General features: G+C 45.1%; 1 protein-coding gene across 1 annotated transcript in view; it reads right to left on the bottom strand.

The window, feature by feature from the left end:
* Positions 1-15,462, bottom strand: part of LOC119975530 (zinc-binding protein A33-like) — a 556,168-nt gene that overhangs the window by 482,185 nt on the left and 58,521 nt on the right. Inside the window, exons 12-13 of the mRNA XM_038815321.1 lie at positions 12,249-12,281; positions 10,420-10,455 (exon numbers count right to left, since the gene is read on the bottom strand). The gene's annotated coding sequence lies outside the window, so the exon portion shown is untranslated. The remainder of the gene's footprint in view (positions 1-10,419; positions 10,456-12,248; positions 12,282-15,462) is intronic.

Genomic DNA, 15,462 nt, shown 5'->3' with positions numbered 1-15,462 from the left:
GGCCTGTTCTGTGCTGTACTGTTCTATGTTATATGTTCTATCCTCTCCCGGAACCTTGCCTGGAACACAATAATGTCAATTTTGACCATATTCAAATTATACTCCGAAAACCGGCCAAATTTTCCTAAAATCCATATAATCTCTCCCATCCCTGCTAACAGGTCAGAAATATACAGCAGTAGGTCGTCCGGATACAACGAGACCCTGTTCTCCCCTCTATCCACCGCCCCCCACCAGACTAGCCCCTTCCAGTCCTTTGATGCGCTCAGCGCAATCGCCAATGGCTCTATACCCAAAGCAAACAACATTGGGGAGAGTGGACCTCCCTGCCTTGTCCCCCGATGCAGTCTAAAGTGGTCCAAACTGACCCTGTTCATCTGCACACTTGCTGCCGGTGTCTCGTACCGCAATCGGACCCATACTACAAAACCCGGCCCAAACCCAAATTGTCCCCAGAACTCCCACAAATAATGCCACTCTCCCTTGTCAAAGGCCTTATACGTATCCCTGGCGACCACTACCTCCACCTCCCTCCCCTCGTAGGGCATCTTGCTTACATTCAAGAGCGTTCTATAATTGGCCGTTAACTGCCTGCCTTTGAAAAATCCCGTCTGATCCTCCTCTATCAATCCCGGTACATAATACTCTATTCCCGAGGCCAAAATCTTGGCCAGCAATTTGTCATCAACATTTAGTAGGGAGATTGGTCTATATGACCCGCATTGTTCTGGGTCCTTCTTCTGCTTCTGGATCAATGAGATCAAAGCCTGCGACATTGTTGCGGGAAGAATACACCGGTCCCTTGCCTCATTAAAGGCTATCATCAGCAGCGGACCCAGCATCCCTGAAAACTTCTTAGAAAATTACACTGGGTAGCCGTCTTCTCCCTCGTCTTAACTGTCTGCAGGGCCTCCAACCCCTCTACTATTTTCACAATCCCGATCGTGACTTCCAGCCCCTCCACCGAATCTTCCTCCACTTTCGGAAACCCGAACCCCGACAAGAGCTGCCTCATCCTCTCCACCCCAACGTCTCGTACGACAGGCTGTAAAATTCCTTGGACACCCCATTCAACACGCTGGGTCGAAGATCGTGTTGCCCCCTTTATCCTACACTCTTCCAATCTCCCTAGCCGCCTCCCTTTTCCTAAGCTGCTGTGCTAACATCTTACTGGCCTTCTCCCCATGTTCATATATCGCCCCTTTCACTTTCCTCAACTGCCCCACCTCCTTCCCTGTGAATACCAGACCAAACTCCACCTGCAGCTTCTCCGCTCCATCAGCAACCCCGCCTCCGTGGTTTCCCAGTACGTCTCTCCACCTGGATGACCTCCCTCATCAGCCAATCAATTTCTGCCCGTTCCACCTTCTCCCTATGGTCCGAACCGAAATCAGGTCCCGCACCTAACTGCTGCCTTCAGCGCCTCCCATACCGTTCCTGCCGAAACCTCCTCTGTGCCATTAATGTCCAAATAATTCTGGATGGCCTCCCTCACCCGCCTGCACACTCCCACATCCGCTAACAGTCCTACATCCAATCTCAATTGCGGGCGCTGACCCACATCCTAGCTCACCCGTAAATCAACCCACTGTGGGGCATGGTCCACCATGGCAATCGCCGAATACTCCACATCCACCACCCCACCAGCAAAGCCTTGTTCAAACGGAAACAAAAATCAATCCAGGAGTACACTTTGTGTACTTGGGAGGAAAACGAAAATTCCTTCGCTCTGGTCATCCGAACCTCCACGGATGTACCCCTCCCATCTGTTCCATAAACCCCTTTAGCTCCTTCGTCACGGCTGGCACCCTCCATATCCTTGAACTCGACCGATACAACCTTGGATCTGTGACCGTTTTGAAGTTTCTTCCCATGATCACTTATGCGAGTCAAGGTGCGGAGTCTTCCCTAGCCCTCGCCTCATAAACACCGCATTGTCCCAACTTGGTGCATAGAACATAGAAAAATACAGCACAGTATAGCCCCTTCAGCACACGCTGTTGTGCCGACCATTTATCCTAATCTAAGATAAACCTAACCTGCACCCCTTCAATTTACTGTTGTCCATGTGCCTCTCTAAGTATTGCTTAATGACTGTGACTCCACCACCTCTGCTGGCAGTGTATTCCACACACCCACCAGTCTCTGTGTAAAGAACCTACCTCTGACATCTGCCCTATACCTTCCTCCAATCAGTTTAAAATTATATCCCCTCGTGACAGCCGTTTCCAACCTGGGGAAATGTCTCTGGCTATCCACTCCACCCATGCCTCTCGTCATCTCGTGCACCTGTACCAAGTTACCCCTCTGCCTTCTCTCCAGTGAGAAAAACACTAGCTCCCTCAACCTTTATTCATAAGACATGCCCTCCAGTCCAGGCAGCATACTGGTAAATCTCCTCTGTACCCTCTCCAAAACATCCACATCCTTCCTATAATGAGGATAACAGAACATGACACACTTTTCCAATTGTGGTCTAACTACAGTTTTATAAAGCTGCCACAAAACTTTGCGGCACTTAAACTCAATCCCCCTGTTAATGAAAGCCAATATATCTTATGCCTTCTAAACAACCCCATCAACCTCGGTGGCAACTTTGAGGGATCTATGTATGTGGACCGGAAGATCCCTCTGATCGTCTCCACTGCCAAGAATCCTCTCTTTAACACTGTATTTAGCATTCAAATTCGTCATTCCAAAATGATTTACTTCACATATATCAAGGGTGAACTCCATCTGCCACTTCTCAGCCGAGCTGTGCATCCTGTCAATGTCCTGTTGTAACCTGCAACAACCCTCAACACTATCTACAACTCCACCAACCTTCGTGTTATCGGCAAACATACTAACCCACCCTTCCACTTCCTCATCCATGGCATTTATAAAAGCAACAAAGAGCAGAGGTCCCAGAACAGATCCTTGCGGGATACCACTGGTGACCGACCTCCAGGCGGAATACTTTCCATCCACTACCACTCACTGTCTTCTTTCGGGCAGCCAATTCTGTATCCAGGCAGCCAAATCTCCCTGTATCCCATGCCCCCTAACATTCTGAATGAGCCACCCATGGGAAACCTGATAAAATGCCTTTCTGAAATCCATATATACCACATCCACTGCCCGACCTTCATCAATGCGTCTCGTCACATCCTCAAAGAATTCAATGAGGCTTGTGAGGCATCACCTGCCCCTCACAAAGCTAGGATGACTATCTTTAATCAAATATGTTTCTCTAAATAATCATCAATCCTATCTCTCAGAATCCTTTCCAATATTTTGCTCACCACAGCGGTAAGACGGGTGGGTCTGTAATTCCCAGGGATTTCCCTATTCCCTTTCTTGAATAGGGGAACAACATTCGCCTCCCTGCAATCATCCGGCACTACTCCAGTGGAGAGTGAGGACGCAAAGATCATCGCCAATGGCGCAGCAATCTCCTCCCTCGCCTCCCGTAGTAACCTTGGGTATCTCCCGTTAGGCCCAGGGGACATATCTATCCTGATGCTTTTCAACATTTTCAGTACATCCTCCTTCTTAATATCAACCTGTTCGAGTCTATTAACCTGGTTCACATTATTCTCATGGGCAACAAAGTCCGTCTCTCTAGTGATAACTGAAGCACAGTTTTAATTTAGGGTCTGCACCAGCTCTTCAGACTCTAGGCATAGGTTCCCTCCACTATCCCTGATCGGCCCTACTCTCACACTGATCATCCTCTTATTTCTCATGTAGGTGTAGAACACCTTGCGGTTTCCCCACCAGGGGTTTTTCATGGCCCCTTCTCGTTCTCCTCTGTTTATTTTTGAGTTCCTTCCTGACTACCTTGTAACCCTCTATAGCCGAGTACGATCCTTGCCTCCTCAACCTTACGTAAGCTTCCCTCTTCCTCTTGACTGGAAGCTCCACTTCTCTTGTCATCCAAGGCTCGTTCACCTTACCATTCCTTCCTCGTCTCAGTGAGACAAAACAATTCACCATTCACAACATGTGCTCCGTAAACAATGCCCGCATTACTGTTGTGCATATCCCCAAGAATAATTGTTTCCACGTTATGCTTCTCAGCTCCTGTCTAATAGCAGTATAATTTCCCTCCCCCAATTAAATTCCTTCCCATACTGTGTGTTTCTATCCTTCTCAATGACAATGTAAAGGTCAGAGATTTATGGTCACTGTCACCGAAATGATCTCACACCGAGACATCTGACACCTGGCCTGGTTCGTTGTCGAGCACTAATCTAATATGGCCTCCCCACTAATTGGCCTATCTACATATTGAGTCAGGAATCCTTCCTGTGCACACCTGACAAAATCTGCTCCATCTAAACCATTTGCACGAAGGAGGTTCCAGTCAATATTAGGGAAGTTGAAGTCACCAATGACAACAACTCTGTTACTTCTTCTCTTTTCCAAGACCTGACGCCCAATCTGTTCCTTTATCTCTATGTTGCTATTGGGGTTCTATAGAAAACTCCCAATAAAGTGACTGCTCCTTTCTTGTTTCTGACTTCCTCCCATACTGACTCAGTAGACAAACTCTTCGCAACAACTTATTTTCTGCAGCTGTGGTGCACTCCCTAATTAACAGTGGCACTCCACCTCCTCTTTTACCTCACCCCTGTTCTTCTTAAAGCATCTAAACGTCGGAACATCGAACAGCCATTCCTGCCCCTGTGAAATCCATGTCTCCGCAATGGCCAAAACATCGTAGTTCCAAGTATTGATCCATGCTCAAAGTTCATCTCCCTTATTCCCGACACTCCTTGCATTGAAACAGACACACATTAACCCATTCCACTGAGTGCACGTTTGCCGTATCAACTGTCTATCCTTCCTCAAAGACTTGCTGCATTCTCTTTCTGCATGTTCAACAGCTACCCTCGCCTCTGATTAATAACTCTGGTTCCCATCCTCATGCCAAACTAGTTTGAACCTTCCCGAAGAGCTCTACTAAACCTCCCACCCAGGATATTGGTTCCACTCTAGCTAGGTACAATCTGTCCTTCATGTACAGGTCCCACCTTCCCCAGAATATCTTCCAATGATCCACATATCTGAAGCTTTCGCTTCCGCACCAGACTAGTAGCCACGTGTTCAGCTGCACTCGCTCTCTGTTCCTTGCCTCACTTTAACGTGGCACCGGTAACAATCCTGAGATCACTCCTCTGCTTGTCCTGCACTTTAGCCTCCAACCTAACTCCCCAAAATCACGTTTCAGATCCTCATCCCTTTTCTTAGCTATGTCGTTTGTGCCTATGTGCACCACGACTTCCGGTATGCTGCCCCTCCCCCTTAAGGATCATGTAGACTTGATCCGAGACATCCCTGGCCCTGGCATCTGGGAGGGAACATATCTTTCGGGAGTCTCGCTCAAGACCACCGAATCTCCTATCTATTCCCATGACCATTGTGTCTCCTATCACTATTGCTTTTCCATTCTCCCCCCTTCCCCTCTGAGCCACAGAGCCAGACTCAGTGCCAGGGACCTGGCCGCTAGGGCCTTCCCCCGGTAGGTCATCCCTCCCCCCTCCAACTGCATCCAAAACTGTGTTCTTGCTTTGAAGGGAACGGCCACGAGGGATCCCTGCACTGTGTGCCCGTTCGTTTTCTGTCCCCTGACTGTAACCCAGCAACTCTTGTCCTGTTCCTTAGGTGTGGCTACCTCCCTGTAACTCTTCTCTATACCCCCTCTGCCCCCCGGATGATCCGACGTTCTTCCAGCTCCAGCTCCAGTTCCCTAACACGGTGTCTGAGGAGCTGGCGTTGAGTGCACTTCCCGCCGGTATGGTCAGCGGGGACACAGGTGGTATCTCTCACCACCCACATCCTACAGGAGGAGCATGCAACTGCCCTCGCCTCCATCCCCTCTTACATTACAGAATATGGATGCCCTGTGGACCAACAGGAACTCCGCCCTCCTACTCTGCTCCCAGTCAGCCGCACTCTCTGTGAACTCCCGGCTCCCTAACGCTCTTTGAGGAAATGTGGGAAATGAAATGAAAGGAGCATCTTACTCCCTCCTCACCGAACTCTCTCAGTTACCAAACTCTCACTGCAGCACTCAAATGCACCAAAATACAGCGTTCAGTGCAAACAAAGTCGGCACTGTCGCTGTCTCACCATTATACAGCGACTCTAGCCTCTTAAAACTGGCAAAATCCAATTAACTAATTAAGAAAATCCTGCTGCAAGTAGCTACAAGTAGAACCTTTTAAAAAAAAAGCTGATTGAAAATTCACCTGCTTCTAAACTAAACAGCAACTTTCAAATTAATTAACAAAATATAGAAAAGACTAGACTTTCGATAAAAATTAACACTCAATATACATCAGTCATCAACTCTCACTATAGCACTCAAATGCACAAACATGCAGCACTCAGTGCAAACAAAGAGCACTCAGTGCAACCTTTGATATACACGAATACCACGAGCATCCCCTCCAGCTTCCCATTCACCATAACGCATACCCCTCGAGTCCGCCACTATGCCCCCTTCTTTCAAATGACACTGGCTTATTGATCAAGTCACCTAGTCCCTAGATTTAGAGTCTGGCCGCGAATGAAATACCTGCCCAACCCATCCCTTCATGAGCCAACTCTGATCCACGACCCTCAGGTGTGTCACCGATATCATTGCCACGACCGCCTTCACTGTCTTCAAATACACGAACATGCGTTCCCTCGAGACAGGCCCAATCAGTCCTTTCACGTTCCATGTGATCAGACTGGCCCGGACACTCCCCCTCCCGTTCAGCCATAATCCTTCTTAGTCCAACCTCCAGCCCACGCCCCGCGCATTCTCAGGCCCGCCCTCTGGTGCCCATCATCATCGACCTTCAATTTGTCTCCAAGCTCCAGTCCTTCCCCTGCCAGCTTAATAATCCCCCCCTACTCCTGCAGCGCAATAACAAAATAGCAATCCCAAACCATTTCAACTAACTGCTCGCCCCCACATTGTGCGTCTGTGAACTAGCCCGCCCAGCTAGCTTGGTAGTACACGCCCATGGCGCCAAACATCCAACCCCCACTGAGCTCCCTCCCTCCCTTCCCCCGCTCGAACATACATATGCAAAACATAACAATCCCCAACAAACACAAATAAGGAAATTCCACCCACTATCTCCCATTAAGAACAAAGTTAAGCCGCATACAAAACTGAGCAACGGCACAAAACCTATGCAAAAACAATAGATACAGATCCCAAAGAGAAAATAATTTGGTAGCATAATAAGTATACGCCCCCAAGTTAAATGTCCTCCATGACCTGCCAGTCCCCTGGCCTGAACAAAGTTCATTGCATCATTCGCCGATCCAAAATAAAGTTCTTGGTCATCGTAAGTGACCCACAAACGAGCTTGGTGCAGCATCCTGAAATTCACCTCCTTCTTAAAGACGACTGATTTCACTTTATTGAAACCCACCCTTCCTTTGACCAGGTCTGCACCCAAGTCCTGATAAGTCGTTATCTTCCCATTTGTAGCTCCTCGTCTTCCTGGCTCGCCTCTTGCACCTTCTGGATCGCTTGGCCCTGAGCTTCCAACCTCTGATCCACCTGGTTAATCCCAGTCTTAATCGGGTGCAGTTACTCTTTTGTTTGCTTAGGAAGGCTCTCCAGGAGAAAGTTCACCAGCTGTTCCGTTGACGACTGGGCCGGCCATTCCAGTCCCTGAGCCAGACACCTCTCTGCTGCAGGCTCCACTGCCTTCTTTGGACAACGAAATCTCCTTTTCAGACCAGTTCTGGTCCACGACTCCATACACCGGTGAGAAATCCTTCTCCTTTACATCACAAATCTCCCGTTTTTACGATGAAATCCCCCAGAAGTCGGGGGAAAAGGTCCCAACGGTCCGCCCCGAGTGGGAGCACACCAAATAAGCCACCACTCACTTTATGACCTCTACCTTATGGAACTAACCAGACACATTTTCGCAGTAACAGTGTAATCTTTTTCCTCTCTAATCCTCTGAGGAACATGGAACCATTATAGAAATCTCAAAATTATTTCCATCCCACTTCCTTTAACAACCTACGATGTGTGGGTCCAGCACCATATCAATTTTAAACACAGAGATTTCATGCACCTCCCGCCTCCCAGTTCTCGCCATGCTCATTAACTGTGACATCCCTGCTTCTACCAGTATGTTTTCCTATTCGTCTTCATTAGTAAACACCAAGAGAGAAACTTCATTCAACGTACTCGACTTTCCCCACGCTTCTCCGAATGTGACACCCTTATTTCTGGCAGGGCCCACTGCACCTTTCTCTGCACGTTTCTTCATAGACATTCCATTTGAGTCGTGGATCACTTGCTTCTATACTGAAACAGAGTTTTTAGACGACCCAATAGTCGAATGCGACGTACCGTCCTTGTCATGAGTGGGATCCTCGGGTTGGCACCTGCTTTATATAAATTGTTTTTGAGTTGTCTATGAAGTTGACATTCCTTATGGCATGGTTTGCTGCACAGATGCATAAAGACGATTTCATCTTCACACAAATTTGTGATGTGAATGATTATGTACTATGGCACATATTTCACTTCAATTTGGGCGAGAATGCGACCGTTTGAAGTCACGTAAATTAGGAATAAGAAAAAAAAAACGTCTGGAGGGTTACATTTGAAACTAAAGAAGCTGTAAACGCACCAATGTAAACTTTCGATTTCCAAGATTAGGAGGTAAAAAAATAATCCAAGGGTTTGGTGTAAAAGAAAATATGTTTGCCGTTGCAAATTAAAGAAATTATTTTGAAATCCGGAATTAATGGTGCAATCCCCATGCCAAGATAAAAAAAACAGACGAATCAACTCGAGGGATTAGACAGATTGAAGTTAAAGTTCAAATGTTCCCAGGATCCGCTAGTTTGCATGTACGTAGCGTTGACTTTGTAGAGATATTCACCTTAATCTGTGCATCGTCCATAAACGCAAGATGAAGTTACAAAAAATTCTAATACGACATACCTGTACAGCAAATGTGTAAGGATAAACCCACAGCGCCACGCAGTCAATTGATATTTCGTGGTGGGAATACTTTCATTAAAGATAACCTGCAACTAAATAAACAGGCGTTTGGACATTTCTTAATTAGAAAAAGAAAAAAGAAAAGATGTTCCAAAAAAAATAGAATTTAACAGACTTGATTCGTATTTTTTGAATGATGTAACGTAAGTATTCTTGAGAATTAAATTTTTATTGTTGAAGTGCCATAGATGAGCTCGGAAGGTTAAAACCTCCTGAGTAGATGAGAAAGAACATAAAAAAATAGAAAAAGTAAAATTAGAAAGCAGCAGGAACATGACATTCCACCCTTCGAGCCTTTTCTGTCATCCATATGGCAAATAAAACTTAATGCAAGGGATTGTGAATTCCTACATTTAGATCCGAAGAGCGATGGGAAGCAATAGAAAGTAAAGTATAAAATAATTAACGGCATAAAGAACAGTCCTTGAATTTGATAGGACAATTTAAGAAAGTCTGTAAAATATAATATGCCATTCTGTGAGGTAAAATGGACGGACACAGCATAAAAGCAAGAACTTGCGATGAACCTTCAGAATCTCTTCATTTCCTCAGCTGGAGTGTAATAGCCAATCTTGACAATGCACTGTAGAATGAATGTAAACATTATGTAACCGGTGCCGAATGATTTGACGAGTCCTGTTCCAGGTTGTGGCATATAGATGGAATAGAAACGCTGCTTTCGTTCCCTTAGAGAAGACCGAGAGGATATTTGATCATGGCCTTCATAAGTATGAGGAGTATGGAAAAAGCAAATGGAGAGAACATGCCCCCAAAGGCGCTAGGACAAAGAGCCAGAGGACACCGATTTTAGGTTGTTCGCGAAAAACAAACGGAAAACAAAAAACCCGACCTTGCACTGATTTGAGAAGCCTGGATAATATGGCAGCGAAAGTTACATTACAACCTTGGAAAAGGAAACTGGATAAGCACCTGAAGAGAAAGAAAAACATAACCTTTTATCCTTTCAGAGAGACAGCAGAATGGCCGATTGCATTACTGTAATCTTTCCACGATTCATCGGGCGTAACATGAATGTTGTCATCATCGGTCAATGAGGATGGAATTTACCAGCTTCCCATTCTTACTCATTCATGGGACATAAATGTAATTGAATAAAAGGACGACGGGAGCACACTTATGCAGGCCATCTGAACTATCAGAAATTGACCAATGCGCTTGAAATGATTCCCTTTGGGATTTCCTAAAATCTCCCCGCGCTGCTCTATGTACCGATTGTTTCGCTCGTTTTGACCGGGAAATGCTTTCTGAGAAGTCGCACATACAATTCAAAGACATAAGCACGATTGTATAAATTCTTGAACATACAGCCTTCAAATTCCTGCCAGACTGTCGAGTCGAATTTACAGCAAGCATGAACTGAACACAATTCTGCTCCTTACCACCGCCTGCTGAAGCTCTCTTGACTCTTATATTTTCTGAAAAGAAGAACAAATATCTCTTGATATACCGTATTTGCCACATGCAGAACTGTGAAATTCAGCTGGGATTACTCCGAGATGTTGCATGTACTTTTTTAAGCGCGCCGAAACGGTCACCAACGCTGTTTCCTAATGATTTCAGCGCCGTTTCAATCTTGGATGCAGAATTTGAAGGACCTTGCGCAATTGCATCTTTAGACTTGCAGCATATAAATCAAATTATGTTTGGTTTATGTTGGTTGGGATTTTCTGATTACAATGATGCAGAGAAATTGTTAAGTTGAAACATTGATGGTTTCTGATTATATGCTGCCAATAAAGTCATACAATTTAGGAAATTCAAGCCCATAAATGTATATTTTATGACCGTTCGTAACTGCGCCATACATCCTAGAATAGCGTGCTCCCATTTATGCCATTTCAGCAGAGCATTTTTCAAAACATTTACCCGTAACGCGAAGCTAACGGCATCAGATTGTGCAGTCGTGAAACACAATTCGTTATGTTGCTCTTCATTGACGTTAGTTCGATCGTGGATGTTAGCACATTGAAGACCCCAGGAAAATACAGTTGGGCGGGGTGTAACAAGACTGTATATACTTTGTCGGATATTTTTCAATTCTATAAGCATAGTAAAAATTATAGCCATTGAATTATCGTTGATGCACTATCATTGTAGGCATGTCTTGGAACGGCTACACAAAATGACAGTTGCAAAGTGAAAGTGGACGATTCACTAAATATTTAGTGTCCTGCTCGAGATGTGTGAAAATTGGAAAACTGACCATAAAGAATGGATATATATGAGCTCGAAGTACACGTCTGCAAGAGCGAACCTGATACTTTGACAAATTAAATAAATGTTCAGAAAATTGCGCTGCGTCTACTTTACCTTCCAGCATTGTCTGATTCAAATTTGACCAGAACAATCATTTTTTAAAAATAAATTTAGATTACCCAATTATTTTTTCTATTAAGGGGCAATTTAGCGTGGCCAATCCACCTACTCTGCACATTTTTGGGTTGCGGGGATGAAACCCACGCCACACGGACAGTGACCCAGAGCCGGGATCGAACCTGGGACCTCAGCCCCGTGAGGCGGTTATGCTAACCACTAGGCCACCGTGCTGCCCTGACCAGAACAATCATAAGACCACACGACCCTGATAAAACCATTACATGTGATATCCTGAAAGCGATTATTTGCATCTGTCTAAATAGAACATGCGCGTTATTTGTCTTTTGTTTTATATACTTGATTGTCACAGGGAGGCTTACATTAACACTGCAATGACGTTTTTGTGAAAGGCCCCGAGTCGCCACATTCCTGCGCCTGTTGCATACATAAAGGGAGAATTCAGAAAGTTCAAATTAGCTCACACCACGTCTTTCAGGACTTGTGGGAGGGAACCGAAGCTCCCGGAGGAAACCCACGCAGACACGGGGAGAACACAGACCATGATCCAAATCGGAATTGATTTTCGGACTGAGGCGCCGTGAAGCCATAGTGATACACACTGTGCTACCGTGCTGCTAGTGACTTCTTCAGAAACGTCCATCCTTCTCAGAACTCCTAATTAAAGCCCCTTTCGCGATGCTTAATTTCACGCCGTTTGTAAAGTCATGAAAAAAGTGCAGGTGATTTGTGTAGTTCGTTCGAAGACAACGCGTCAGACTCGAGCGAATCGACTGTTTTACTCTATGATGCTGTAGTTCTCACTGGATTTGGAAAACATTACCGATCATCTCCAAACATCTATTATCTTAGTTTAAGCGAATATTTCTGTCACCTTCAGGTGGGGATCGCTTTAATCTGTTCAGCTCTGTAAACAAAATTAAATCGTTTCGCTTTTACGTATCATGGCAATGATATTTTGCATACAAATTTCTCACTGCTCCAAATAGTTTTCCGTGCTTTTATGGTGGTGGAGATGGTGGGGCGGTGGGGAGGGAGGAGGGGACGGGGGGGGGGGGGGGGGACGGCGGGATGGTTCGAGGGGAAGTGGGAAGGAAATGTAGATTCACAGTCGTCTGTAATGAGTTCAAAAGGATATTTAGATTGATTCTCTGAGTATTGGTAATTGGTGTCTCTACATTCTCGCCCAATGTATAATATAGCACACATCAAGATTTTCCTTCAGTCATTGCATACTCAAAATGGCTGTATGTATAACGATCAAAAATTGAGGTCATTGGAAAATATTAGATGTTGGTGAACAGATTGTGGCTTAAGCATCCCCTGCCCAATTCTGACAAATAATTATCTGCGAACGTAAGCTTCTGGCAATAAGCTCCCGCCATAAAATCTGTGCCTCTGATTCACCCAAGACAGTCATTGATATATTCAACCATATCGAAAGTTCTGTGATACATACATGCCTAAAGAGATAAAGAGGTTCACACCCTTAACACAATAATTATGTTATTCAGAAATTATGTTCAGGTGTATCTTGCCTGTCTACATTTCTTTTAAAGTAATGAAGTTGTAGCCGCATAAAGCAAATCTACAAATGAATGTTTTTAAACAGGATGATTATCGTTTCTTTACTGCAATTTCAAACGTCTACAGCGAGTATGCTTTTAACGAATTACGCAATCCAAGCCCGCGACTTTCTTCGTTAATTTCAAGACGATCAATATATGAATGCCATGCATTTAAACTTCGGCATATATAGAAAACGGCGAGGGAGATTTTCAGCGCAGCTGTTCATGGTACAGATCCATTAGGTTGCATCTGCAGTGGCGCAGACTTTGAACTTCAGTTGTCGACTGCCACATTTGTGCTTTGAATCGATATGGGAAGCCGGTAGTTTCCATAAGTAGCTCCATAAATTGCAAGGTCCGTTAAACCTGGAATTTGAGTCGTACGTGGACATCATTCTTTTAACAATGAAATTGAAAATCTTACATTTTCACATCAGGCAGCGACCCAGAACGCTAAATAAATGCTCGCTTTATGTTTGAAATTTCCTCCCGCATTTCTGGCGTTGCTTGGATTACTGGTATTAAATGAAGCCAAAGATGGGGTTGAACAAACTTGTGCTCGATACCAGTTTAGGCAAAAAAACATGCATTTAACAAAATATCCGTCAGCACGAACTAAATTTGGACACCAAATTTATCAATGTTTCTTTGAAATATAGAATTGAGTAAAATATGATATTGCCACAAAATCACGGAAACGGAAAACGGATTATCTCCTTAAGGGGTCTTTCGTGACATTAACGTTGTGCTTTCGTTTACACTGCAAGATATGAATTTGAAGAAACATTATTTCTTCGAAAAACATTGAAGGTCTTGAAATAGAAAGAGAAATGTCCAGCTGCTGCGCAAATGCATCGGCATGCAGATTGATCAAGTGCTTAAGAATGACCACCCTAATATTATTGACGATGTTACAGTGCAGTAAGAAGTGTTACAACACCAGGTTAAAGTCCAACGGGTTGGTTTAATCGAAGGAGCAGTGCTCCGAAAGCTAGTGATTTGAAACAAACCTGTTGGACTTTAACCTGGTGCTGTCAGACTTCTTACTGTGCTCACCCCAGTCCAACGCCGGCATCTCCACATCGATATTATATTGAGCCGAAACGTATCGTTTGATCTAATAGAATAATCGGCTTTTGATCCGTTGCTTTTGGCCGATGCCTGATGGAAATGGCATACTTCAAGTTAAATTGTGAAGCAAGTTGGGTATCTAATTGATAATGTAGCAGGCAACCCTTGCCTCATTCTTGTATTACACTGTGGACATCGCTCTGTAAGCTCGCATTTTTGATCGATCCATCATTGCGTGTGAGAAGGTAATTGTGGACCATCTTGAAACTCGGCAGTCCACATGGCGTACTGTTTGGGACGATTTGTGATGACTTCGCCTCCAGGCGGCGTATGACGATGCATTTAGTTCAATTTATGCTGGCGTATCACTTAGATGGGTAATTATATTTTGGTGCCACTGTTCCCGTGGAACTTTTAATATTATCCTTCTAGCTGAAAGACGTCGCAGACTTGGAGGCTGCTTCAAACGGGTTGTTGTCGTCCATATCTGCAGTGAGGCAGTTGTGGAAGAATTAATGTTTAAGGTTGTGGATAGGGTGTCCTTGAAGCAGGGTCTTTCCGCTAGAATTCCAAATTTCTTGACCATGTTCGCGTTGCATTCATTCCAACATATTTCTCACATGCGTGGGCAGGTAGTGGCAGGTTATCGGAAGTTACGACATGAACCTCTCCCCATAAAGTTCGAAGAATCCAGCCTGCGTTTGCAGCTTGATCATTTCAAAGACTGGTTCAGTTTTAATGATGGTTTCAATGGAAAATACCACTGACAAGCGGCAGGAGGGTCGGCGAACGGCGCACGGCCAAGAAATAAGCGGCTGGGGACTAGGAGTTGGCATCTAGCCGTTACATTTCCTCTTGGTGATGGTCATTGCCTGATATTTGTATGGCTCGCGAATGTTACTACTGCCTTATCAAATCAAATCTGAATGTTGTCGGGGTGTTCCTCCATGTGAACCTGGAATGATTCAGTATCTGACGTTTGTGAATATCTTTTACCAGGGCAAGAAGATTACTGAACATCCCCACTTTCAGGGGCGGAACTCTCTGTCCATCCAAGCCAGCGGGATTCTCCGCTACAGTGGATTAGAGTATTGGTTGAGTGCCAAATTCTCCGTTCTCGCTACCAGCGGAAGGTCATCACATTGGGATTGGAGAATCCCGGTTTTGGATTGTGTGTGGAGGGGGCGAGGGGATAGGTGATGAGTGTTTGCTACTAGTGATGGATTTGAGGAACTTTCTGAAAACTGTGGAAGCGTCTGGAGATGGGCACTCTGGATGCGATTCTCTGTTGGCCGATTGGGATATGCGATTGGGCGGAGAATCGGTTTTGACACCGAATTCATCACGGGTGCCTGTTTAACGTCAGATCGCAATTATCCGGTGCCTGACGTAAACGTCAATGCGTTCCAGTATGCACACACAGTAAACGCCTTTGACATATCATTAGCG

This window comes from Scyliorhinus canicula, chromosome 13 (assembly GCF_902713615.1).
Source record: "Scyliorhinus canicula chromosome 13, sScyCan1.1, whole genome shotgun sequence".
Lineage (NCBI taxonomy): Eukaryota > Metazoa > Chordata > Chondrichthyes > Carcharhiniformes > Scyliorhinidae > Scyliorhinus > Scyliorhinus canicula.
This window is presented reverse-complemented; position numbering and strand designations above follow the sequence as displayed.